This window comes from Hydractinia symbiolongicarpus, chromosome 11, assembly GCF_029227915.1.
Source record: "Hydractinia symbiolongicarpus strain clone_291-10 chromosome 11, HSymV2.1, whole genome shotgun sequence".
In the NCBI taxonomy this organism is placed as follows: domain Eukaryota; kingdom Metazoa; phylum Cnidaria; class Hydrozoa; order Anthoathecata; family Hydractiniidae; genus Hydractinia; species Hydractinia symbiolongicarpus.
This window is the reverse complement of record NC_079885.1, coordinates 18,848,386-18,872,661: the sequence shown is the minus strand read 5'-3', so window position 1 is coordinate 18,872,661 and position 24,276 is coordinate 18,848,386. Positions and strand designations below refer to the sequence as shown.

General features: G+C 39.8%; 21 non-coding genes across 21 annotated transcripts; all 21 read left to right on the top strand.

Moving 5' to 3' along the window:
- The first annotated feature begins 3,480 nt into the window (after positions 1–3,480).
- Positions 3,481–3,553, top strand: Trnar-ucg (transfer RNA arginine (anticodon UCG)). The gene has a single exon. It is a non-coding gene; the product is annotated as a tRNA-Arg (tRNA).
- A 1,498-nt stretch (positions 3,554–5,051) lies between these two features.
- On the top strand, positions 5,052–5,124 carry Trnap-cgg (transfer RNA proline (anticodon CGG)). Its single transcript has one exon. It is a non-coding gene; the product is annotated as a tRNA-Pro (tRNA).
- Positions 5,125–6,103: 979 nt separating this feature from the next.
- Positions 6,104–6,176, top strand: Trnar-ucg (transfer RNA arginine (anticodon UCG)). The gene has a single exon. It is a non-coding gene; the product is annotated as a tRNA-Arg (tRNA).
- Positions 6,177–7,684: 1,508 nt separating this feature from the next.
- Positions 7,685–7,757, top strand: Trnar-ucg (transfer RNA arginine (anticodon UCG)). The gene has a single exon. It is a non-coding gene; the product is annotated as a tRNA-Arg (tRNA).
- A 2,034-nt stretch (positions 7,758–9,791) lies between these two features.
- Trnar-ucu (transfer RNA arginine (anticodon UCU)) lies at positions 9,792–9,864 on the top strand. Its single transcript has one exon. It is a non-coding gene; the product is annotated as a tRNA-Arg (tRNA).
- A 454-nt stretch (positions 9,865–10,318) lies between these two features.
- Positions 10,319–10,391, top strand: Trnar-ucg (transfer RNA arginine (anticodon UCG)). Its single transcript has one exon. It is a non-coding gene; the product is annotated as a tRNA-Arg (tRNA).
- A 929-nt stretch (positions 10,392–11,320) lies between these two features.
- Positions 11,321–11,393, top strand: Trnar-ucg (transfer RNA arginine (anticodon UCG)). The gene has a single exon. It is a non-coding gene; the product is annotated as a tRNA-Arg (tRNA).
- A 454-nt stretch (positions 11,394–11,847) lies between these two features.
- On the top strand, positions 11,848–11,920 carry Trnar-ucg (transfer RNA arginine (anticodon UCG)). The gene has a single exon. It is a non-coding gene; the product is annotated as a tRNA-Arg (tRNA).
- Positions 11,921–13,426: 1,506 nt separating this feature from the next.
- On the top strand, positions 13,427–13,499 carry Trnar-ucg (transfer RNA arginine (anticodon UCG)). Its single transcript has one exon. It is a non-coding gene; the product is annotated as a tRNA-Arg (tRNA).
- Positions 13,500–13,952: 453 nt separating this feature from the next.
- Positions 13,953–14,025, top strand: Trnar-ucg (transfer RNA arginine (anticodon UCG)). Its single transcript has one exon. It is a non-coding gene; the product is annotated as a tRNA-Arg (tRNA).
- Positions 14,026–14,479: 454 nt separating this feature from the next.
- Positions 14,480–14,552, top strand: Trnar-ucg (transfer RNA arginine (anticodon UCG)). The gene has a single exon. It is a non-coding gene; the product is annotated as a tRNA-Arg (tRNA).
- A 1,506-nt stretch (positions 14,553–16,058) lies between these two features.
- Positions 16,059–16,131, top strand: Trnar-ucg (transfer RNA arginine (anticodon UCG)). Its single transcript has one exon. It is a non-coding gene; the product is annotated as a tRNA-Arg (tRNA).
- A 980-nt stretch (positions 16,132–17,111) lies between these two features.
- Positions 17,112–17,184, top strand: Trnar-ucg (transfer RNA arginine (anticodon UCG)). The gene has a single exon. It is a non-coding gene; the product is annotated as a tRNA-Arg (tRNA).
- Positions 17,185–17,637: 453 nt separating this feature from the next.
- On the top strand, positions 17,638–17,710 carry Trnaq-uug (transfer RNA glutamine (anticodon UUG)). The gene has a single exon. It is a non-coding gene; the product is annotated as a tRNA-Gln (tRNA).
- A 453-nt stretch (positions 17,711–18,163) lies between these two features.
- Positions 18,164–18,236, top strand: Trnar-ucg (transfer RNA arginine (anticodon UCG)). Its single transcript has one exon. It is a non-coding gene; the product is annotated as a tRNA-Arg (tRNA).
- A 979-nt stretch (positions 18,237–19,215) lies between these two features.
- Trnar-ucg (transfer RNA arginine (anticodon UCG)) lies at positions 19,216–19,288 on the top strand. The gene has a single exon. It is a non-coding gene; the product is annotated as a tRNA-Arg (tRNA).
- A 1,508-nt stretch (positions 19,289–20,796) lies between these two features.
- Positions 20,797–20,869, top strand: Trnar-ucg (transfer RNA arginine (anticodon UCG)). The gene has a single exon. It is a non-coding gene; the product is annotated as a tRNA-Arg (tRNA).
- A 980-nt stretch (positions 20,870–21,849) lies between these two features.
- On the top strand, positions 21,850–21,922 carry Trnar-ucg (transfer RNA arginine (anticodon UCG)). The gene has a single exon. It is a non-coding gene; the product is annotated as a tRNA-Arg (tRNA).
- A 454-nt stretch (positions 21,923–22,376) lies between these two features.
- Positions 22,377–22,449, top strand: Trnar-ucg (transfer RNA arginine (anticodon UCG)). The gene has a single exon. It is a non-coding gene; the product is annotated as a tRNA-Arg (tRNA).
- A 454-nt stretch (positions 22,450–22,903) lies between these two features.
- On the top strand, positions 22,904–22,976 carry Trnar-ucg (transfer RNA arginine (anticodon UCG)). Its single transcript has one exon. It is a non-coding gene; the product is annotated as a tRNA-Arg (tRNA).
- Positions 22,977–23,955: 979 nt separating this feature from the next.
- On the top strand, positions 23,956–24,028 carry Trnar-ucg (transfer RNA arginine (anticodon UCG)). The gene has a single exon. It is a non-coding gene; the product is annotated as a tRNA-Arg (tRNA).
- The last annotated feature ends 248 nt before the right edge of the window (positions 24,029–24,276 follow it).

Sequence of the window (24,276 nt, the reverse complement as noted above, 5' to 3'; positions counted from 1 at the left end):
AATGAGTTTTGTTTTTTTCCAACCAAATTTTGTTGCGTAACGTGTACGTTGATATGATCACCTGGTCTAATGGATAGGGCGTCCGATTTAAATCGGACGATTGTGGGTTCGAGTCCAATTGTGGTCAACATATTGTTAATCTTAGTTGAGAACAAGTCTACTAAAGCGAAAAGAATTCCCAGCGCCATGCGCTTCTTGAAAATTGACCACTTCTGTTTCCAATAAAAGTGGATTTCGTAACATGGCTGGGGACATGCTACTAATAAGTACATTGAATACTGGCATTCTTGTTTTTTTAATCATATTTCAATGAATCGTTGCCAGCCCTTGAAGTATTCCTCGTAAAATTCATTGTCAACCATTTTACAGCCATCGTTGGTTTGTGCATTCTTGCCAGCCGTCGCTAACATACAGCAATTCCTCTGGCCTTCACAGAGCCATGAAATTACACGTAGAAACCAGTCAATTAATTAACACATTTGTACACAGACGTGCCAGGGTTGCCTGTAACATAGAAATTACTGGCATTGAGCTTTGATTGATGCCAAGCAAATTTTGTGGCGTAACGCGTACGTTGATATGATCGCGCGGCCTAATGGATAAGGCGTTCGACTTCGAATCGGAAGATTGAGGGTTCCAGTCCCATCGTGATCGATGTGTTTTTAATCTTAGTTGAGAACAAGTCTACTAAATTGGATAAACTTCCCAATGGCATGCGATTCCTTAAAACCGTCAAATCTGTTCCCAATAAAAGTGGATTTCGTAACATGGCTTGCGACATGCTACTAATAGGTACATTTAACACTGGCATTCTTGTTTCTCTAATCAAATTTACAATGAATCGTTGTCAGCCCCTGAAACATTCCTCGTATATATCATTGTCAACCATTTTACAGCCATCGTTAGTTTTACATTCTTGCCAGCTGTCGCTAACATAAAGCAATTTTTCTGGCCGCAGCAGAGCCATGACATTACCTGGAGGAAACAGTCAATTAATTAAAACATTTGTGCACAGACGCGCTAGGGTTGTCATTAACTTAGAAATTACTGCTATTGAGCTTTGTTTGATGCCAACCAGATTTTGTTGCGTAACGCGTACGTTGATATGATCGCGTGACCTAATGGATAAGGCGTCCGACTTCGAATGGTAAGATTGTGGGTTCGAGTGCCATCGTGATCGATGTGTTGTTAATCTTAGTTCAGAACAGGTCTACTAAAGTGGAACAACTACCCAGTGGCATGCGCTTTCTAAAAATTGACAAATCTGTTCCCAATTAAAGTCAATTTCGTAACATGGCTTGTGACATGCTACCTATAAAAGCATTTAATACTCGCATTCTTGTTTTTCTATTCAAATATCCAGTGAATCGTTGTCAGCCCCTGAAAAATTTCTCGTATAAATCATTGTCAACCATTTTACAGCCATCGTTAGTTTTACATTCTTGCCTGTTGTCGCTAAAATACAGCAATTCCTCTGGCCGCAGTAGATCCATGAAATTACACGGAGGAACCAGTAAATTAATTAACACATTTGTACACAGACGCGCTGCGGTTTTCATTAACATAGAAATTACTGGCATTGAACTTTGTTTGATGTCAACCAGATATTGTTGCGTAACGCGTACGTTGATATGATCAGCCCCTGAAAAATTCCTCGTATAAATCATTGTCAACCATTTTACAGCCATCGTTAGTTTTACATTCTTGCCAGCTGTCGCTAACAGACAGCAATTCTTCTGGCCGCAGCAGAGCCATGAAATTACACGGAGGAACCAGTAAATTAATTAACACATTTGTACACAGACGCGCTACGGTTGTCATTAACATAGAAATTATAGGCGAATGAGTTTTGTTTTATTCCAACCAAATTTTGTTGCGTAACGTGTACGTTGATATGATCACATGGCCTAATGGATAGGGCGTCCGATTTCAAATCGGACGATTGTGGGTTCGAGTCCAATTGTGGTCAACATATTGTTAATCTTAGTTGAGAACAAGTCTACTAAAGCGAAAAGAATTCCCAGCGCCATGCGCTTCTTGAAAATTGACCACTTCTGTTCCCAATAAAACTGGATTTCGCACCATGGCTTGGGACATGCTACTAATAAGTACATTTAATTCTCGCATCCTTGTTTTTCTATTCAAATATCCAATGAATCGTTGTCAGCCTTTGAAAAATTCCTCGTAAATTTCATTGTCAACCATTTTTACAGCCATCGTTAGTTTGTGCATTCTTGCCAGCCATCGCTAATATACAGAATTTCCTCTGGAGGCGGCATAGCCATGAAATTACACGGAAGTGCCCCTCAATTAATTAACACATTTGTACACAGACGTGCTAGGGTTGCCTGTAACATAGAAATTACTGGCATTGAGCTTTGTTTGATGCCAACCAGATTTTGTTGCGTAACGCGTACGTTGATATGATCGCGCGGCCTAATGGATAAGGCGTTCGACTTCGAATCGGAAGATTGTGGGTTCGAGTCCCATCGTGTTCGATGTGTTGTAAATTTTAGTTCAGAACAGGTCTACTAAAGTGGAACAACTACCCAATGGCATGCGATTCCTTAAAACCGAGAAATCTGTTCCCAATAAAAGTGGATTTCGTAACATGGCTTGCGACATGCTACTAATACGTACATTTAACACTGGCATTCTTGTTTCTCTAATCAAATTTACAATGAATCGTTGTCAGCCCCTGAAAAGTTCCTCGTATAAATCATTGTCAACCATTTTACAGCCATCGTTAGTTTTACATTCTTGCCAGCTGTCGCTAACAGACAGCAATTCTTCTGGCCGCAGCAGAGCTATGAAATTACACGGAGGAACCAGTAAATTAATTAACACATTTGTACACAGACGCGCTACGGTTGTCATTAACATAGAAATTATAGGCGAATGAGTTTTGTTTTATTCCAACCAAATTTTGTTGCGTAACGTGTACGTTGATATGATCACATGGCCTAATGGATAGGGCGTCCGATTTCAAATCGGACGATTGTGGGTTCGAGTCCAATTGTGGTCAACATATTGTTAATCTTAGTTGAGAACAAGTCTACTAAAGCGAAAAGAATTCCCAGCGCCATGCGCTTCTTGAAAATTGACCACTTCTGTTCCCAATAAAACTGAATTTCGTAACATGGCTTGGGACATGCTACTAATAAGTACATTTAATACTGGCATTCTTGTTTCTTTAATCATATTTCAATGAATCGTTGCCAGCCCTTGAAGTATTCCTCGTAAAATTCATTGTCAACCATTTTTACAGCCATCGTTAGTTTGTGCATTCTTGCCAGCCGTCGCTAATATACAGCATTTCCTCTGGCGGCGGCATAGCCATGAAATTACTCGGAGGTGCCACTCAATTAATTAACACATTTGTACACAGACGTGCCAGGGTTGCCTGTAACATAGAAATTACTGGTATTGAGCTTTGTTTGATGCCAACCAGATGTTGTTGCGTGACGCGTACGTTGATATGATCGCGTGGCCTAATGGATAAGGCGTCCGACTTCGAATCGGAAGATTGTGGGTTCGAGTCTTATCGTGATCGATGTGTTGTCAATCTTAGTTCAGAACAGGTCAACTGAAGTGAAACAACTACCCAGCGGCATGCGCTTTCTAAAAATTGACAAATCTGTTCCCAATAAAAGTGGATTTCGTAACATGGCTTGGGACATGCTACTAATAAGTACATTGAATACTGGCATTCTTGTTTCTCTAATCAAATTTACAATGAATCATTGTCCGCCCTTGATATATTTCTCGTAAAATCCGTTGTCAACCATTTTACCGCCATCGTTAGTTTGTGCATTCTTGCCAGCCGTCGCTAATATACAGCATTTCCTCTGGCGGCGGCATAGCCATGAAATTACACGGATGTGCCAGTCAATTAATTAACAAATTTGTACACAGACGTGCCAGGGTTGCCTGTAACATAGAAATTACTGGCATTGAGCTTTGTTTGATGCCAACCAGATTTTGTACGTTGATATGATCGCGCGGCCTAATGGATAAGACGCTCGACTTCGAATCGAAACATTGTGGGTTCCAGTCCCATCGCGATCGATGTGTTGTTAATCTTAGTTGAGAACAAGTCTACTAAATTGGAGAAACTACCCAATGGCATGCGATTCCTTAAAACCGAGAAATCTGTTCCCAATAAAAGTGGATTTCGTAACATGGCTTGCGACATGCTACTAATACGTACATTTAACACTGGCATTCTTGTTTCTCTAATCAAATTTACAATGAATCGTTGTCAGCCCCTGAAAAATTCCTCGTATTAATCATTGTCAACCATTTTACAGCCATCGTTAGTTTTACATTCTTGCCAGCTGTCGCTAACATACAGCAATTCTTCTGGCCGCAGCAGAGCCTTGAAATTACACGGAGGAACCAGTAAATTAATTTACACATTTGTACACAGACACGCTACGGTTGTCATTAACATAGAAATTATAGGCGAATGAGTTTTGTTTTATTCCAACCAAATTTTGTTGCGTAACGTGTACGTTGATATGATCGCATGGCCTAATGGATAGGGCGACCGATTTCAAATCGGACGATTGTGAGTTCGAGTCCAATTATGGTCAACATATTGTTAATCTTAGTTGAGAACAAGTCTACTAAAGCGAAAAGAATTCCCAGCGCCATGCGCTTCTTGAAAATTGACCAATTCTGTTCCCAATAAAACTGGATTTCGTAACATGGCTTGTGACATCCTACCTATAAAAACATTTAATACTCGCATTCTGGTTTTTCTATTCGAATATCCAATGAACCGTTGTCAGCGCTTAAATTATTCCTCGTAAAATTCATTGTCAACCATTTTTACAGCCATCGTTAGTTTGTGCATTCTTGCCAGCCGTCGCTAATATACAGCATTTCCTCTGGCGGCGGCATAGCCATGAAATTACTCGGAGGTGCCACTCAATTAATTAACACATTTGTACACAGACGTGCCAGGGTTGCCTGTAACATAGAAATTACTGCCATTGAGCTTTTTTTGATGCCAACCAGATATTGTTGCGTAACGCGTACATTGATATGATCGCGTGGCTTAATGGATAAGGCGTCCGACTCGGAATCTTAAGATTGTGGGTTCGAGTCCCATCGTGATCGATGTGTTGTTAATCTTAGTTCAGAACAGGTCTACAAAAGTGGAACAACTACCCAGTGACATTCGCTTTCTAAAAATTGACAAATCTGTTCCCAATAAAAGAGAATTTCGTAACATGGCTTGCGACATGCTACTAATAGGTACATTTAACACTGGCATTCTTGTTTCTCTAATCAAATTTACAATGAATCGTTGTCAGCCCCAGAAAAATTCCTCGTATATATCATTGTCAACCATTTTACAGCCATCGTTAGTTTTACATTCTTGCCAGCTGTCGCTAACATACAGCAATTCTTCTGGCCGCAGCAGAGCCATGAAATTACCTGGAGGAAACAGTCAATTAATTAAAACATTTGTGCACAGACGCGCTAGGGTTGTCATTAACATAGAAATTACTGCTATTGAGCTTTGTTTGATGCCAACCAGATTTTGTTGCGTAACGCGTACGTTGATATGATCGCGTGACCTAATGGATAAGGCGTCCGACTTCGAATAGGAAGATTGTGGGTTCGAGTCCCATCGTGATCGATGTGTTGTTAATCTTAGTTCAGAACAGGTCTACTAAAGTGGAACAACTAACCAGTGGCATGCGCTTTCTAAAAATTGACAAATCTGTTCCCAATTAAAGTCAATTTCGTAACATGGCTTGTGACATGCTACCTATAAAAACATTTAATACTCGCATTCTTGTTTTTCTATTCAAATATCCAATGAATCGTTGTCAGCCCCTGAAAAATTTCTCGTATAAATCATTGTCAACCATTTTACAGCCATCGTTAGTTTTACATTCTTGCCAGTTGTCGCTAAAATACAGCAATTCCTCTGGCCGCAGCAGATCCATGAAATTACACGGAGGAACCAGTAAATTAATTAACACATTTGTACACAGACGCGCTGCGGTTGTCATTAACATAGAAATTACTGGCATTGAACTTTGTTTGATGCCAACCAGATATTGTTGCGTAACGCGTACGTTGATATGATCGCGTGGCCTAATGGATAAGGCGTCCGACTTCGAATTGGAAGATTGTGGGTTCGAGTCCCATCGTGATCGATGTGTTGTTAATTTTAGTTCAGAACAGGTCTACTAAAGTGGAACAACTACCCAGTGGCATGCGCTTTCTAAAAATTGACAAATCTGTTCCCAATAAAACTTGATTTCGTAACATGGCATGGGACATGCTACTGATAAGTACATTTAATACTGGCATTCTTGTTCCTCTAATCAAATTTACAATGAATCATTGTCAGCCCTTGATATATTCCTCGTAAAATTCATTGTCAACCATTTTACAGCCATCGTTAATTTGTGCATTCTTGCCAGCCGTCTCTAATATACAGCAATTCCTCTGGCCGCAGCATAGCCACGAAATTACATGGAGGTACCAGTCAATTAATTAACACATTTGTACGCAGACGGGCTAGGGTTGTCATTAACATAGAAATTTGTGGTATTGGGCTTTGTTTGATGCCAACCACATTATGTTGCGTAACGCGAACGTTGATATGATCGCGTGGCCTAATGGATAAGGCGTCCGACTTCGATTCGGAAGATTGTAGGTTCGAGTCTCATCGTGATCGATGTGTGGTTAATCTTAGTTCAGAACAGGTCTACTAAAGTGGAACTATTAACCAGTGGCATGCGCTTTCTAAAAATTGACAAATCTGTTCCAAATAAAACTGGATTTCGTAACATGGCTTGGGACATGCTACTAATAAGTACATTTAGTACTGGCATTCTTGTTTCTCTAATCATATTTCAATGAATCCTTGCCAGCCCTTGAAGTATTCCTCGTAAAATTCATTGTCAACCATTTTACACCCATCGTTAGTTTGTGCATTCTTGCCAGCCGTCGCTAACATACAGCAATTCCTCTGGTCTCCACAGAGCCATGAAATTACACGGAAGAACCAGTAAATTAATTAACACATTTGTACACAGACGCGCTAAAGTTGTTATTCACATAGAAATTATTGGCGAATGAGTTTTGTTTTATAATAACCAAATTTTGTTGCGTAACGCATACGTTGATATGATCGCGTGGCCTAGTGGATAAGGCGCCGACTTCGAATCGGAAGATTGTGGGTTCGAGTCTTATCGTGATCGATGTGTTGTTAATCTTAGTTCAAAACAGGTCAACTAAAGTGGAACAACTACCCAGTGGCATGCGCTTTCTAAAAATTGACAAATCTGTTCCCAATTAAGTTCAATTTCGTAACATGGCCTGTGACATGCTACCTATAAAAACATTTAATACTCGCATTCTTGTTTTTCTATTCAAATATCCAATGAATCGTTGCCAGCCCTTGAAATATTCCTCGTAAAATTCATTGTCAACCATTTTTACAGCCATCGTTAGTTTGTGCATTCTTGCCAGCCATCTCTAATATACAGCATTTCCTCTGGCGGCGGCATAGCCATGAAATTACACGGAGTTGCCGGTCAATTAATTAACACAATTGTACACAGACGTGCCAGGGTTGCCTGTAACATAGAAATTACTGGCATTGAGCTTTGTTTGATGCCAACCAAAATTTGTTGCGTAACGCGTACGTTGATATGATCGCGTGGCCTAATGGATAAGGCGTTCGACTTCGAATCGGAAGATTGTGGGTTCCAGTCCCATCGTGATCGATGTTTTGTTAATCTTAGTTGAGAAAAAGTCTACTAAATTGGAGAAAGTACCCCATTGCATGCGATTCCTTAAAACCGACAAATCTGTTCCCAATATAAGCGGATTTCGTAACATGGCTTGCGACATGCTACTAATAGGTACATTTAACACTGGCATTCTTGTTTCTTTAATCAAATTTACAATGAATCGTTGTCAGCCACTGAAAAATTCCTCGTATAAATCATTGTCAACCATTTTACAGCCATCGTTAATTTTACATTCTTGCCAGCTGTCGCTAACATACAGCAATTCTTCTGCCCGCAGCACAGCCATGAAATTACACGGAGGAACCAGTAAATTAATTAACACATTTGTACACAGACGCGCTACTGTTGTCATTAACATAGAAATTATAGGTGAATGAGTTTTGTTTTATTCCAACCAAATTTTGTTGCTTAACGTGTACGTTGATATGATCGCGTGGCCTTATGGATAGGGCCACCGATTTCGATTCGGACGATTGTGGGTTCGAGTCCAATTTTGGTCAACATATTGTTAATCTTAGTTGAGAACAGGTCTACTAAAGTGGAACAACTACCCAGTGGCATGCGCTTTCTATAAATTGAAAAATCCGTTCCCAATAAAAGTGAATTTCCTAACATTGCTTATGACATGCTACCAATAAAAACATTTAATACTCGAATTCTTGTTTTTCTATTCAAATATCCAATGAATCGTTTTCAGCCCCTGAAAGATTTCTCGTATAAATCATTGTCAACAATTATACAGCCATCGTTAATTTGTGCATTCTTGCCAGCCGTCTCTAATATACAGCAATTCCTCTGGCCGTAGCATAGCCACGAAATTACATGGAGGTACCAGTCAATTAATTAACACATTTGTACGCAGACGGGCTAGGGTTGTCATTAACATAGAAATTACTGGCATTGAACTTTGTTTGATGCAAACCAGATAATGCTGCGTAACGCGTACGTTGATATGATCGCGTGCCCTAATGGATAAAGCGTCCGACTTCGAATCGGACGATTGTGGGTTGAGTTCCATTGTGGTCAACGTATTGTTAATCTTAGTTCAGAACAGGTTTACTAAAGTGGAACAACTACCCAGTGGCATGCGCTTTCTAAAAATTGACAAATCTGTTCCCAATAAAAGTGAATTTCCTATCATGGCTTATGACATGCTACCAATAAAAACATTTAATACTCGCACTCCTGTTTTTCTAATCAAATATCCAATGAATCGTTGTCAGCCCCTGAAAAAATTCCTCGTATAATTCATTGTAAACCATTTTACAGCCATCGTTAGTTTTACACTCTTGCCACCTGTCGCTAACATACAGCAATTCCTCTGGCCGCAGCAGAACCATGAAATTACACGGAGGAACCAGTAAATTAAGTAACACATATGTACACAGACGCGCTACGGTTGTCATTAACATAGAAATTATTGGCTAATGAGTTTTGTTTCATTGAAACCAAATTTTGTTGCGTAACGTGCACGTTGATATGATCGGGTGGCCTAATGGATAGGGCGTCCGACTTCGAATCGGACGATTGTGGGTTGAGTTCCATTGTGGTAAACGTATTGTTAATCTTAGTTGAGAACAAGTCTACTAAAGTGGAAAGATTTCCCAGCGCCATGCGCTTCTTTAAAATTGAAAAATCTGTTCCCAATAAAACTGGATTTCGGAACATGGCTTGTGACATGCTACTATTAAGTACATTTAATACTGGCATTCTTGTTTCTCTAATCATATTTACAGTGAATCGTTGCGAGCCCTTGAAATATTCCTCGTAAAATTCATTGTCAACCATTTTACAGCCATCGTTAGTTTGTGCATTCTTGCCAGCCGTCGCTAATATACAGCATTTCCTGTGGCTGCGGCATAGCCTTGAAATTACCTGGAGGAACCAGTCAATTAATTAAAACATTTGTACACAGACGGGCTAGGGTTGTCATTAACATAGAAATTTCTGGTATTGAGCTTTGTTTGATGCCAACCAGATTATGCTGCGTAACGCGAACGTTGATATGATCGCGTGGCCTAATGGATAAGGCGTTCGACTTCTAATCGGAAGATTGTGGGTTCCAGTCCCATCGTGATCGATGTGTTGTTAATCTTAGTTGAAAACAAGTCTACTAAATCGGAGAAACTACCCAATGGCATGCAATTCCTTAAAACCGACACATCTGTTCCCAATAAAAGTGGATTTCGTAATATGGCTTGCGACATGCTACTAATAGGTTCATTTAGCACTGGCATTCTTGTTTCTTTAATCACATTTACAGTGAATCGTTGCGAGCCCTTGAAATATTCCTCGTAAAATTCATTGTCAACCATTTTACAGCCATTGTTATTTTGTGCATTCTTGCCAGCCATCGCTAATATACAGCATTTCCTCTGGCTGCAGCATGGCTTTGAAATTACCAGGAGGAACCAGTCAATTAATTAAAACATTTGTGCACAGACGCGCTAGGGTTGTCATTAACCTAGAAATTACGGCTATTATGCATTTTTTTATGCCAACCAGATTTTGTTGCGTAACGCGTACGTTGATATGATCGCGTGGCCTAATGGATAAGGCGTCCGACTTCGAATCGGAAGATTGTGGGTTCGAGTCCCATCGTGATCGATGTGTTGTTAAGCTTAGTTCAGAACAGGTCTACTAAAGTGGAACAACTACCCAGTGGCATGCGCTTTCTAAAAATTGACAAATCTGTTCCTAATTAAAGTCAATTTCATAACATGGCTTGTGACTTGCTACCTATAAAAACATTTAATACTCGCATTCTTGTTTTTCTATTCAAATATCCAACAAATCGTTGTCAGCCCCTGAAAAATTTCTCGTATAAATCATTGTCAAACATTTTACAGCCATCGTTAGTTTGTGCATTCTTGCCAGCCGTCGCTAATATACAGCATTTCCTCTGGCCGCAGCAGAGCCATGAAATTACACGGAGGAATCAGTAAATTAATTAAAACATTTGTACACAGACGGGCTAGGGTTGTCATTAACATAGAAATTACTGGTATTGAGCTTTGTTTGATGCCAACCAGATTATGTTGCGTAACACGTACGTTGACATGATCGCGTGGCCTAATGGATCAGGCGTCCAACTTCGAATCGGAAGATTGTGGGCTGGAGTCCCATCGTGATCGATGTGTTGTTAATCTTAGTTCAGAACAGGTCTACTAAAGTGGAACACCTACCCAGTGGCTTGCGCTTTCTAAAAATTGACAAGTTTGTTCCCAATTAAAGTCAATTTCCTAACATGGCTTGTGACATGCTACTTATAAAAACATTTAATACTCGCATTCATGTTTTTCTATTCAAATATCCAATGAATCGTTGTCAGCCCCTGAAAAATTCCTCGTATAAATCATTGTCAACCATTTTACAGCCATCGTTAGTTTTACATTCTTGCCAGACTGAGGAACCAGTAAATCAATTAACACAGTTGTACACAGACGAGCTACGGTTGTCATTAACATAGAAATTATTGACGAATGAGTTTTGTTTTATACTAACCAAATTTTGTTGCGTAACGTGTATGTTGATATGATCGCGTGGCCTAATGGATAAGGCGTCCGACTTCGAATCGGAAGATTGTGGGTTCGAGTCCCATTGTGATCGATGTGTTGTTAATTTTATTTCAGAACAGGTCTACTAAAGTGGAACAACTACCCAGTGGCATGCGCTTTCTAAGAATTGACAAATCTGTTCCCAATAAAACTGGATTTCGTAACATGGCTTGTGACATGCTACTAATAAGTACATTTAATACTGGCATTCTTGTTTCTCTAATCATATTTACAATGAATCGTTGCCAGGCCTTGAAATATTCCTCGTAAAATTCATTGTCAACCATTATAAAGCCATCGTTAGTTTGTGCAATCTTGCCAGCCATCGGTAATATACAGCATTTCCTCTGGCGGCGGCATAGCCATGAAATTACACGGAGGTGCCAGTCAATTAATTAACACATTTGTACACAGACGTGCCAGGGTTGCCTGTAACTTAGAAATTACTGTCATTGAGCTTTGTTTGATGCCAACCAGATTTTGTTGCGTAACGCGTACGTTGATATGATCGCGTGGCCTTATGGATTAGGCGTCCGACTTCGAATCGGAAGATTGTGGGTTCGAGTCCCATCGTGATCGATGTGTTGTTAATCTTAGTTGAGAACAAGTCTACTAAAGTGGAGAAACTACCCAGTGGCATGCGATTCCTGAAAACCGACAAATCTGTTCCCAATAAAAGTGGATTTCGTAACATGGCTTGCGACATGTTACTAATGAAAATATTTAATACTCGCATTCTTGTTTTTCTAATCAAATATCCAATGAATCGTTGTCAGCTCCTGAAAAATTCCTCGTATAAATCATTGTCAACCATTTTACGGCCATCGTTAGTTTTACATTCTTACCAGCCGTCGCTAATATACAGCATTTCCTTTGGCTGCGGCATAGCCTTGAAATTACACGTAGGAACAAGTCAATTAATTAAAACATTTGTACACAGACGGGCTAGGGTTGTCATTAACATAGAAATTACTGGTATTGAGCTTTGTTTGATGCCAACCAGATTATGTTGCGTAACGCGTACGTTGATATCATCGCGTGGCCTAATGGATAAAGCGTCCGACTTCTAATCGGAAGATGGTGGGTTCGAGTCCCATCGTGATCGATGTGTTGTTAATCTTAGTTCAGAACAGGTCTACTAAAGTGGAACAACTACCCAGTGGCATGTGCTTTCTAACAACTGACAAATCTGTTCCCAATAAAAGTGAATTTCCTGACATGGCTTATGACATGATACCAATAAAAACATTTAATTCTCGCACTCTTGTTTTTTTAATCAAATATCCAATGAATCGTTGTCAGCCCCTGAAAAATTCCTCGTATAATTCATTGTAAGCCATTCTACAGCCATCGTTAGTTTTACATTCTTGCCAGCTGTCGCTAACTTACAGCAATTCCTCTGGCCGAAGCAGAGCCATGAAATTACACATAGGAACCAGTAAATTGTGTAACACATTTGTACACAGACGCGCCACGGTTGTCATTAACATAGAAATTATTGGCGAATGAGTTTTGTTTTATTCCAACCAAATTTTGTTGCGTAACGTGTACGTTGATATGATCGGGTGGCCTAATGGATAGGGCGTCCGACTTCGAATCGGACGATTGTGGGTCAAGTCCCATTGTGATCGATGTGTTGTTAATTTTAGTTCAGAACAGGTCTACTAAAGTGGAACAACTACCCAGTGGCATGCGCTTTCTAAAAATTGACAAATCTGTTCCCAATAAAAGTGAATTTCGTAACATGGCTTGCGACATGCTACTAATAGGTACATTTAACACTGACGTTCTTGTTTCTCTAATCATATTTACAATGAATCATTGTCAGCCCTTGATAAATTCCTCGTAAAATTCGTTGTCAACCATTTTACAGCCATCGTTAGTTTGTGCATTCTTGCCAGCCGTCGCTAATATACAGCATTTCCTCTGGCTGCGGCATAGCCTTGAAATTACACGTAGGAACAAGTCAATTAATTAAAACATTTGTACACAGACGGGCTAGGGTTGTCATTAACATAGAAATTACTGGTATTGAGCTTTGTTTGATGCCAACCAGATTATGTTGCGTAACGCGTACGTTGATATGATCGCGTGGCCTAATGGATAAGGCGTCCGACTTCGAATCGGAAGATGGTGGGTTCGAGTCCCATCGTGATCGATGTGTTGTTAATCTTAATTCAGAACAGGTCTACTAAAGTGGAACAACTACCCAGTGGCATGCGCTTTCTAACAACTGACAAATCTGTTCCCAATAAAAGTGAGTTTCCTGACATGGCTTATGACATGATACCAATAAAAACATCTAATACTCGCACTCTTGTTTTTCTAATCAAATATCCAATGAATCGTTGTCAGCCCCTGAAAAATTCCTCGTATAATTCATTGTAAACCATTCTACAGCCATCGTTAGTTTTACATTCTTGCCAGCTGTCGCTAACTTACAGCAATTCCTCTGGCAGCAGCAGAGCCATGAAATTACACGGAGGAACCAGTAAATTATGTAACACATTTGTACACAGACGCGCCACGGTTGTCATTAACATAGAAATTATTGGCGAATGAGTTTTGTTTTATTCCAACCAAATTTTGTGCGTAACGTGTACGTTGATATGATCGCGTGGCCTAATGGATAAGGCGTCCGACTTCGAATCGGAAGATTGTGGGTTCGAGTCCCATCGTGATTGATGTGTTGTTAATCTTAGTTCAGAACAGGTCTACTAAAGTGGAACAACTACCCAGTGGCATGCGCTTTCTAAAAATTGACAAATCTGTTCCCAATAAAAGTGAATTTCGTAACATGGCTTGCGACATGCTACTAATAGGTACATTTAATACTGGCATTCTTGTTTTTCTATTCAAATATCCAATGAATCGTTGTCAGCCCCCTAAAAATTTCTCGTATAAATCATTGTCAACCATTTTACAGCCATCGTTAGTTTTACATTCTTGCACGCTGTCGCTAACATACAGCAATTCCTCTGGCTGCAGCAGAGCCATGAAATTACACGGAGGAACCAGTAAATTAATTAACACATTTGTACACAGACGTGGTACGGTTGTCATTAACATAGAAATTATTGACGAATGAGTTTTGTTTTATTCTAACCAAATTTTGTTGCGTAACGTGTACGTTGATATGATCGCGTGGCCTAATGGATAAGGCGTCCGACTTCGAATCGGAAGATTGTGGGTTCGAGTCCCATCGTGATCGATGTGTTGTTAATTTTATTTCAGAACAGGTCTACTAAAGTGGAACAACTACCCAGTGGCATGCGCTTTCTAAAAATTGACAAATCTGTTCCCAATTAAAGTCAATTTCGTGACATGGCTGGTGACATGCTACCTATAAAAACATCTAATACTCGCATTCTTGTTTTTCTATTCAAATATCCAATGAATCGTTGTCAGCCCCCGAAAAATTTCTCGTATAAATTATTGTCAACCATTTTACAGCCATCGTTAGTTTTACATTCTTGCCAGCTGTCGCTAACTTACAGCAATTCCTCTGGCCGCAGCAGAGCCATGAAATTACACGGAGGAACCAGTAAATTAATTAACACATTTGTACACAGACGCGCTGCGGTTGTCATTAACATAGAAATTACTGGCATTGAACTTTGTTTGATGCCAACCAAATTTTGTTGGGTAACGTGTACGTTGTTATGATCGCGTGGCCTAATGTATAGGGCGTCCCATTTCGAATCGGAGGATTGTGGGTTCGAGTCCCATCGTGATCGATGTGTTGTTAATCTTAGTTCAGAACAGGTCTACTAAGGTGGAACAACTACTCAGTGGCATGCGCTTTCTAACAATTGACAAATCTGTTCCCAATAAAAGTGAACTTCCTAACATGGCTTATGACATGCTACCAATAAAAACATTTAATAGTCGCACTCTTGTTTTTCTAGTCAAATATCCAATGAATCGTTGTCAGCCCCTGAAAAATTCCTCGTATAATTCGTTGTAAACCATTCTACAGCCATCGTTAGTTTTACATGCTTGCCAGCTGTCGCTAACATAGAGCAATTCCTCTGGCCGCAGCAGAGCCATGAAATTACACGGAGGAACCAGTAAATTAATTAACACATTTGCACACAGACGCGCTACGGTTGTCATTAACATGAGAATTATTGACGAATGAGTTTTGGTTTATACTAACCAAATTTTGTTGCGTAACATGTACGTTGATATGATCGGGTGGCCTAATGGATAGGGCGTCTGACTTCGAATCGGACGATTGTGGGTCGAGTCCCATTGCGGTCGACGTATTGTTAATCTTATTTGAGAACAAGTCTACTAAAGTGGAAAAAATTCCCAACGCCATGCGCTTCTTTATAATTGACAAATTTGTTCCCAATAAAACTGGATTTCGTAACATGGCTTGTGACATGCTACTATTAAGTACATTTAATACTGGCATTCTTGTTTCTCTAATCATATTTACAGCGAATCGTTGCCAGCCCTTGAAATATTCCTCGTAAAATTCGTTGTCAAACATTTTACAGCCATCGTTAGTTTGTGCATTCTTGCCAGCCATCGCTAATATACAGCGTTTCCTCTGGCTGCGGTATAGTTTTGAAATTACCTGGAGGAACCAGTCAAATAATTAAAACATTTGTGCACAGACGCGCTAGGGTTGTCATTAACATAGAAATCACTGCTATTGAGCTTTGTTTGATGCCAACCAGATTTTGTTGCGTAACGCGTACGATGACATGATCGCGTGGCCTAATGGATAAGGCGTCCGACTTCGAATCGGGAGATTGTGGGTTCGAGTCCCATCGTGATCGATGTGTTGTTAATCTTAGTTCAGAACAGGTCTACTAAAGTGGAACAACTACCCAGTGGCATGCGCTTTCAAAAAATTGACAAATCTGTTCCCAATTAAAGTCAATTTCGTAACATGGCTTGTCACATGCTACCTATAAAAACATTTAATACTCGCATTCTTGTTTTTCTATTCAAATATCCAATGAATCGTTGTCAGCCCCTGAAAAATTTCTCGTATAAATCATTGTCAACCATTTTACAGCCATCGTTAGTTTTACATTCTTGCCAGCTGTCGCTAACATACAGCAATTCCTCTGGCTGCAGCAGAGCCATGAAATTACACGGAGGAACCAGTAAATTAATTAACACATTTGCACACAGACGCGCTACGGTTGTCATTAACATGGGAATTATTGACGAATGAGTTTTGGTTTATACTAATCAAATTTTGTTGCGTAACATGTACGTTGATATGATCGGGTGGCCTAATGGATAGGGCGTCCGACTTCGAATCGGACTATTGTGGGTCGAGTCCCATTGTGGTTGACGTATTGTTAATCTTAGTTGAGAACAAGTCTACTAAAGTGGAAAGAATTCCCAACGCCATGCGCTTCTTTAAAATTGACAAAACTGTTCCCAATAAAACTGGATTTCGTAACATAGCTTGTGACATGCTACTATTAAGTACATTTAATACTGGCATTCTTGTTTCTCTAATCATATTTACAGCGAATCGTTGCCAGCCCTTGAAATATTCCTCGTAAAATTCGTTGTCAAACATTTTACAGACATCGTTAGTTTGTGCATTCTTGCCAGCCATCGCTAATATACAGCAATTCCTCTGGCTGCGGCATAGTTTTGAAATTACCTGGAGGAACCAGTCAATTAATTAAAACATTTGTGCACAGACGCGCTAGGGTTGTCATTAACATAGAAATTACTGCTATTGAGCTTTGTTTGATGCCAACCAGATTTTGTTGCGTAACGCGTACGATGACATGATCGCGTGGCCTAATGGATAAGGCGTCCGACTTCGAATCGGGAGATTGTGGGTTCGAGTCCCATCGTGATCGATGTGTTGTTAATCTTAGTTCAGAACAGGTCTACTAAAGTGGAACAACTACCCAGTGGCATGCGCTTTCTAAAAATTGACAAATCTGTTCCCAATTAAAGTCAATTTCGTAACATGGCTTGTCACATGCTACCTATAAAAACATTTAATACTCGCATTCTTGTTTTTCTATTCAAATATCTAATGAATCGTTGTCAGCCCCTGAAAAATTTCTCGTATAAATCATTGTCAACCATTTTACAGCCATCGTTAGTTTTACATTCTTGCCAACTGTCGCTAACATACAGCAATTCCTCTGGCTGCAGCAGAGCCATGAAATTACACGGAGGTACCAGTCATTTAATTAACACATTTGTACACAGACGCCCTGCGGTTGTCATTACCATAGAAATTACTGGCATTGAACTTTGTTTGATGCCAACCAGATATTGTTGTGTAACGCGTACATTGACATGATCGCGTGGCCTAATGGATAAGGCGTCCGACTTTGAATCGAAAGATTGTGGGTTCGAGTCCCATCGTGATCGATGTGTTGTTAATCTTAGTTCAGAACAGGTCTAGTAAAGTGGAAAAACTACCCAGTGGCATTCGCTTTCTAAAAATTGACAAATCTGTTCCCAATTAAAGTCAATTTCGTGACATGGCTGGTGACATGCTACCTATAAAAACATCTAATACTCGCATTCTTGTTTTTCTATTCAAATATCCAATGAATCGTTGTCAGCCCCCGAAAAATTTCTCGTATAAATTATTGTCAACCATTTTACAGCCATCGTTAGTTTTACATTCTTGCCAGCTGTCGCTAACTTACAGCAATTCCTCTGGCCGCAGCAGAGCCATGAAATTACACGGAGGAACCAGTAAATTATGTAACACATTTGTACACAGACGCGCCACGGTTGTCATTAACATAGAAATTATTGGCGAATGAGTTTTGTTTTATTCCAACCAAATTTTGTGCGTAACGTGTACGTTGATATGATCGCGTGGCCTAATGGATAAGGCGTCCGACTTCGAATCGGAAGATTGTGGGTTCGAGTCCCATCGTGATTGATGTGTTGTTAATCTTAGTTCAGAACAGGTCTACTAAAGTGGAACAACTACCCAGTGGCATGCGCTTTCTAAAAATTGACAAATCTGTTCCCAATAAAAGTGAATTTCGTAACATGGCTTGCGACATGCTACTAATAGGTACATTTAACACTGACGTTCTGGTTTCTCTAATCATATTTACAATGTTTCATTGTCAGCCCTTGATATATTCCTTGTAAAATTCTTTGTCAACCATTTTACAGCCATCGTTAGTTTTACATGCTTGCCAACTGTCGCTAACATAGAGCAATTCCTCTGGCCGCAGGAGAGCCATGAAATTACACGGAGGAACCAGTAAATTTTGTAACACATTTGTACACAGGCGCGCCACAGTTGTCATTAACATAGAAATTATTGGCGAATGAGTTTTGTTTTATTCCAACCAATTTTTGTTGCGTAACATGTACGTTGATATGATCGGGTGGCCTAATGGATAGGGCGTCCGACTTCGAATCGGACGATTGTGGGTCGAGTCCCATTGCGGTCGACGTATTGTTAATCTTAGTTGAGAACAAGTCTACTAAAGTGGAAAAAATTCCCAACGCATGCGCTTCTTTAAAATTGACAAATTTGTTCCCAATAAAACTGGATTTCGTAACATGGCTTGTGACATGCTACTATTAAGTACATTTAATACTGGCATTCTTGTTTTTCTATTCAAATATCCAATGAATCGTTGTCAGCCCCCTAAAAATTTCTCGTATAAATCATTGTCAACCATTTTACAGCCATCGTTAGTTTTACATTCTTGCACGCTGTCGCTAACATACAGCAATTCCTCTGGCTGCAGCAGAGCCATGAAATTACACGGAGGAACCAGTAAATTAATTAACACATTTGTACACAGACGTGGTACGGTTGTCATTAACATAGAAATTATTGACGAATGAGTTTTGTTTTATACTAACCAAATTTTGTTGCGTAACGTGTACGTTGATATGATCGCGTGGCCTAATGGATAAGGCGTCCGACTTCGAATCGGAAGATTGTGGGTTCGAGTCCCATCGTGATCGATGTGTTGTTAATTTTATTTCAGAACAGGTCTACTAAAGTGGAACAACTACCCAGTGGCATGCGCTATGTAAAAATTGACAAATCTGTTCCCAATAAAAGTGAATTTCGTAACATGGCTTGCGACATGCTACTAATAGGTACATTTAACACCGACGTTCTTGTTTCTCTAATCATATTTACAATGAATCATTGTCAGCCCTTGATATATTCCTCGTAAAATTCGTTGTCAACCATTTTACAGCCATCGTTAGTTTGTGCATTCTTGCCAGCCGTCGCTAATATACAGCATTTCCTCTGGCCGCAGCAGACCCATGAAATTACACGGAGGAACCAGTAAATTAATTAACACATTTGTACACAGACGCGCTACGGTTGTCATTAACATAGAAATTATTGGTGAATGAGTTTTGTTTTACTCCAACCAAATTTTGTTGGGTAACGTGTACGTTGTTATGATCGCGTGGCCTAATGTATAGGGCGTCCCATTTCGAATCGGAGGATTGTGGGTTCGAGTCCCATCGTGATCGATGTGTTGTTAATCTTAGTTCAGAACAGGTCTACTAAGGTGGAACAACTACTCAGTGGCATGCGCTTTCTAACAATTGACAAATCTGTTCCCAATAAAAGTGAACTTCCTAACATGGCTTATGACATGCTACCAATAAAAACATTTAATAGTCGCACTCTTGTTTTTCTAGTCAAATATCCAATGAATCGTTGTCAGCCCCTGAAAAATTCCTCGTATAATTCGTTGTAAACCATTCTACAGCCATCGTTAGTTTTACATGCTTGCCAGCTGTCGCTAACATAGAGCAATTCCTCTGGCCGCAGCAGAGCCATGAAATTACACGGAGGAACCAGTAAATTAATTAACACATTTGCACACAGACGCGCTACGGTTGTCATTAACATGGGAATTATTGACGAATGAGTTTTGGTTTATACTAACCAAATTTTGTTGCGTAACATGTACGTGGATATGATCGGGTGGCCTAATGGATAGGGCGTCCGACTTCGAATCGGACGATTGTGGGTCGAGTCCCATTGCGGTCGACGTATTGTTAATCTTATTTGAGAACAAGTCTACTAAAGTGGAAAAAATTCCCAACGCCATGCGCTTCTTTATAATTGACAAATTTGTTCCCAATAAAACTGGATTTCGTAACATGGCTTGTGACATGCTACTATTAAGTACATTTAATACTGGCATTCTTGTTTCTCTAATCATATTTACAGCGAATCGTTGCCAGCCCTTGAAATATTCCTCGTAAAATTCGTTGTCAAACATTTTACAGCCATCGTTAGTTTGTGCATTCTTGCCAGCCATCGCTAATATACAGCATTTCCTCTTGCTGCGGTATAGTTTTGAAATTACCTGGAGGAACCAGTCAAATAATTAAAACATTTGTGCACAGACGCGCTAGGGTTGTCATTAACATAGAAATCACTGCTATTGAGCTTTGTTTGATGCCAACCAGATTTTGTTGCGTAACGCGTACGATGACATGATCGCGTGGCCTAATGGATAAGGCGTCCGACTTCGAATCGGGAGATTGTGGGTTCGAGTCCCATCGTGATCGATGTGTTGTTCATCTTAGTTAAGAACAGGTCTACTAAAGTGGAACAACTACCCAGTGGCATGCGCTTTCTAAAAATTGACAAATCTGTTCCCAATTAAAGTCAATTTCGTAACATGGCTTGTCACATGCTACCTATAAAAACATTTAATACTCGCATTCTTGTTTTTCTATTCAAATATCCAATGAGTCGTTGTCAGCCCCTGAAAAATTTCTCGTATAAATCATTGTCAACCATTTTACAGCCATCGTTAGTTTTACATTCTTGCCAGCTGTCGCTAACATACAGCAATTCCTCTGGCTGCAGCAGAGCCATGAAATTACACGGAGGAACCAGTAAATTAATTAACACATTTGCACACAGACGCGCTACGGTTGTCATTAACATGGGAATTATTGGCGAATGAGTTTTGGTTTATACTAACCAAATTTTGTTGCCTAACATGTACGTTGATATGATCGGGTGGCCTAATGGATAGGGCGTCCGACTTCGAATCGGACTATTGTGGGTCGAGTCCCATTGTGGTCGACGTATTGTTAATCTTAGTTGAGAACAAGTCTACTAAAGTGGAAAGAATTCCCAGCGCAATGCGCTTCTTTAAAATTGACAAAACTGTTCCCAATAAAACTGGATTTGGTAACATAGCTTGTGACATGCTACTATTAAGTACATTTAATACTGGAATTCTTGTTTCTCTAATCATATTTACAGCGAATCGTTGCCAGCCCTTAAAATATTCCTCGTAAAATTCGTTGTCAAACATTTTACAGACATCGTTAGTTTGTGCATTCTTGCCAGCCATCGCTAATATACAGCAATTCCTCTGGCTGCGGCATAGTTTTGAAATTACCTAGAGGAACCAGTCAATTAATTAAAACATTTGTGCACAGACGCGCTAGGGTTGTCATTAACATAGAAATTACTGCTATTGAGCTTTGTTTGATGCCAACCAGATTTTGTTGCGTAACGCGTACGTTGATATGATCACGTGGCCTAATGGATAAGGCGTCCGACTTCGAATCGGGAGATTGTGGGTTCGAGTCTCATCGTGATCGATGTGTTGTTAATCTTAGTTCAGAACAGGTCTACTAAAGTGGAACAACTACCCAGTGGCATGCGCTTTCTAAAAATTGACAAATCTGTTCCCAATTAAAGTCAATTTCGTAACATGGCTTGTCACATGCTACCTATAAAAACATTTAATACTCGCATTCTTGTTTTTCTATTCAAATATCTAATGAATCGTTGTCAGCCCCTGAAAAATTTCTCGTATAAATCATTGTCAACCATTTTACAGCCATCGTTAGTTTTACATTCTTGCACGCTGTCGCTAACATACAGCAATTCCTCTGGCTGCAGCAGAGCCATGAAATTACACGGAGGAACCAGTAAATTAATTAACACATTTGTACACAGACGTGGTACGGTTGTCATTAACATAGAAATTATTGACGAATGAGTTTTGTTTTATACTAACCAAATTTTGTTGCGTAACGTGTACGTTGATATGATCGCGTGGCCTAATGGATAAGGCGTCCGACTTCGAATCGGAAGATTGTGGGTTCGAGTCCCATCGTGATCGATGTGTTGTTAATTTTATTTCAGAACAGGTCCACTAAAGTGGAACAACTACCCAGTGGCATGCACTTTCTAAAAATTGACAAATCTGTTCCCAATAAAAGTGAATTTCGTAACATGGCTTGCGACATGCTACTAATAGGTACATTTAACACTGACGTTCTTGTTTCTCTAATCATATTTACAATGAATCATTGTCAGCCCTTGATATATTCCTCGTAAAATTCGTTGTCAACCATTTTACAGCCATCGTTAGTTTGTGCATTCTTGCCAGCCGTCGCTAATATACAGCATTTCCTCTGGCTGCGGTATAGTTTTGAAATTACCTGGAGGAACCAGTCAAATAATTAAAACATTTGTGCACAGACGCGCTAGGGTTGTCATTAACATAGAAATTACTGCTATTGAGCTTTGTTTGATGCCAACCAGATTTTGTTGCGTAACGCGTACGATGACATGATCGCGTGGCCTAATGGATAAGGCGTCCGACTTCGAATCGGGAGATTGTGGGTTCGAGTCCCATCGTGATCGATGTGTTGTTAATCTTAGTTCAGAACAGGTCTACTAAAGTGGAACAACTACCCAGTGGCATGCGCTTTCGAAAAATTGACAAATCTGTTCCCAATTAAAGTCAATTTCGTAACATGGCTTGTCACATGCTACCTATAAAAACATTAATACTCGCATTCTTGTTTTTCTATTCAAATATCCAATGAATCGTTGTCAGCCCCTGAAAAATTTCTCGTATAAATCATTGTCAACCATTTTACAGCCATCGTTAGTTTTACATTCTTGCCAGCTGTCGCTAACATACAGCAATTCCTCTGGCTGCAGCAGAGCCATGACATTACACGGAGGAACCAGTAAATTAATTAACACATTTGTACACAGACGCGCTACGGTTGTCATTAACATGGGAATTATTGACGAATGAGTTTTGGTTTATACTAACCAAATTTTGTTGCGTAACATGTACGTTGATATGATCGGGTGGCCTAATGGATAGGGCGTCCGACTTCGAATCGGACTATTGTGGGTCGAGTCCCATTGTGGTCGACGTATTGTTAATCTTAGTTGAGAACAAGTCTACTAAAGTGGAAAGAATTCCCAGCGCCATGCGCTTCTTTAAAATTGACAAATCTGTTCCCAATAAAACTTGATTTCGTAACATAGCTTGTGACATGCTACTATTAAGTACATTTAATACTGGCATTCTTGTTTCTCTAATCATATTTACAGCGAATCGTTGCCAGCCCTTGAAATATTCCTCGTAAAATTCGTTGTCAAACATTTTACAGACATCGTTAGTTTGTGCATTCTTGCCAGCCATCGCTAATATACAGCAATTCCTCTGACTGCGGCACAGTTTTGAAATTACCTGGAGGAACCAGTCAATTAATTAAAACATTTGTGCACAGACGCGCTAGGTTTGTCATTAACATAGAAATTACTGCTATTGAGCTTTGTTTGATGCCAACCAGATTTTGCTGCGTAACGCGTGCGTTGATATGATCACGTGGCCTAATGGATAAGGCGTCCGACTTCGAATCGGGAGATTGTGGGTTCGAGTCTCACCGTGATCGATGTGTTGTTAATCTTAGTTCAGAACAGGTCTACTAAAGTGGAACAACTACCCAGTGGCATGCGCTTTCTAAAAATTGACAAATCTGTTCCCAATTAAAGTCAATTTCGTAACATGGCTTGTCACATGCTACCTATAAAAACATTTAATACTCGCATTGTTGTTTTTCTATTCAAATATCTAATGAATCGTTGTCAGCCCCTGAAAAATTTCTCGTATAAATCATTGTCAACCATTTTACAGCCATCG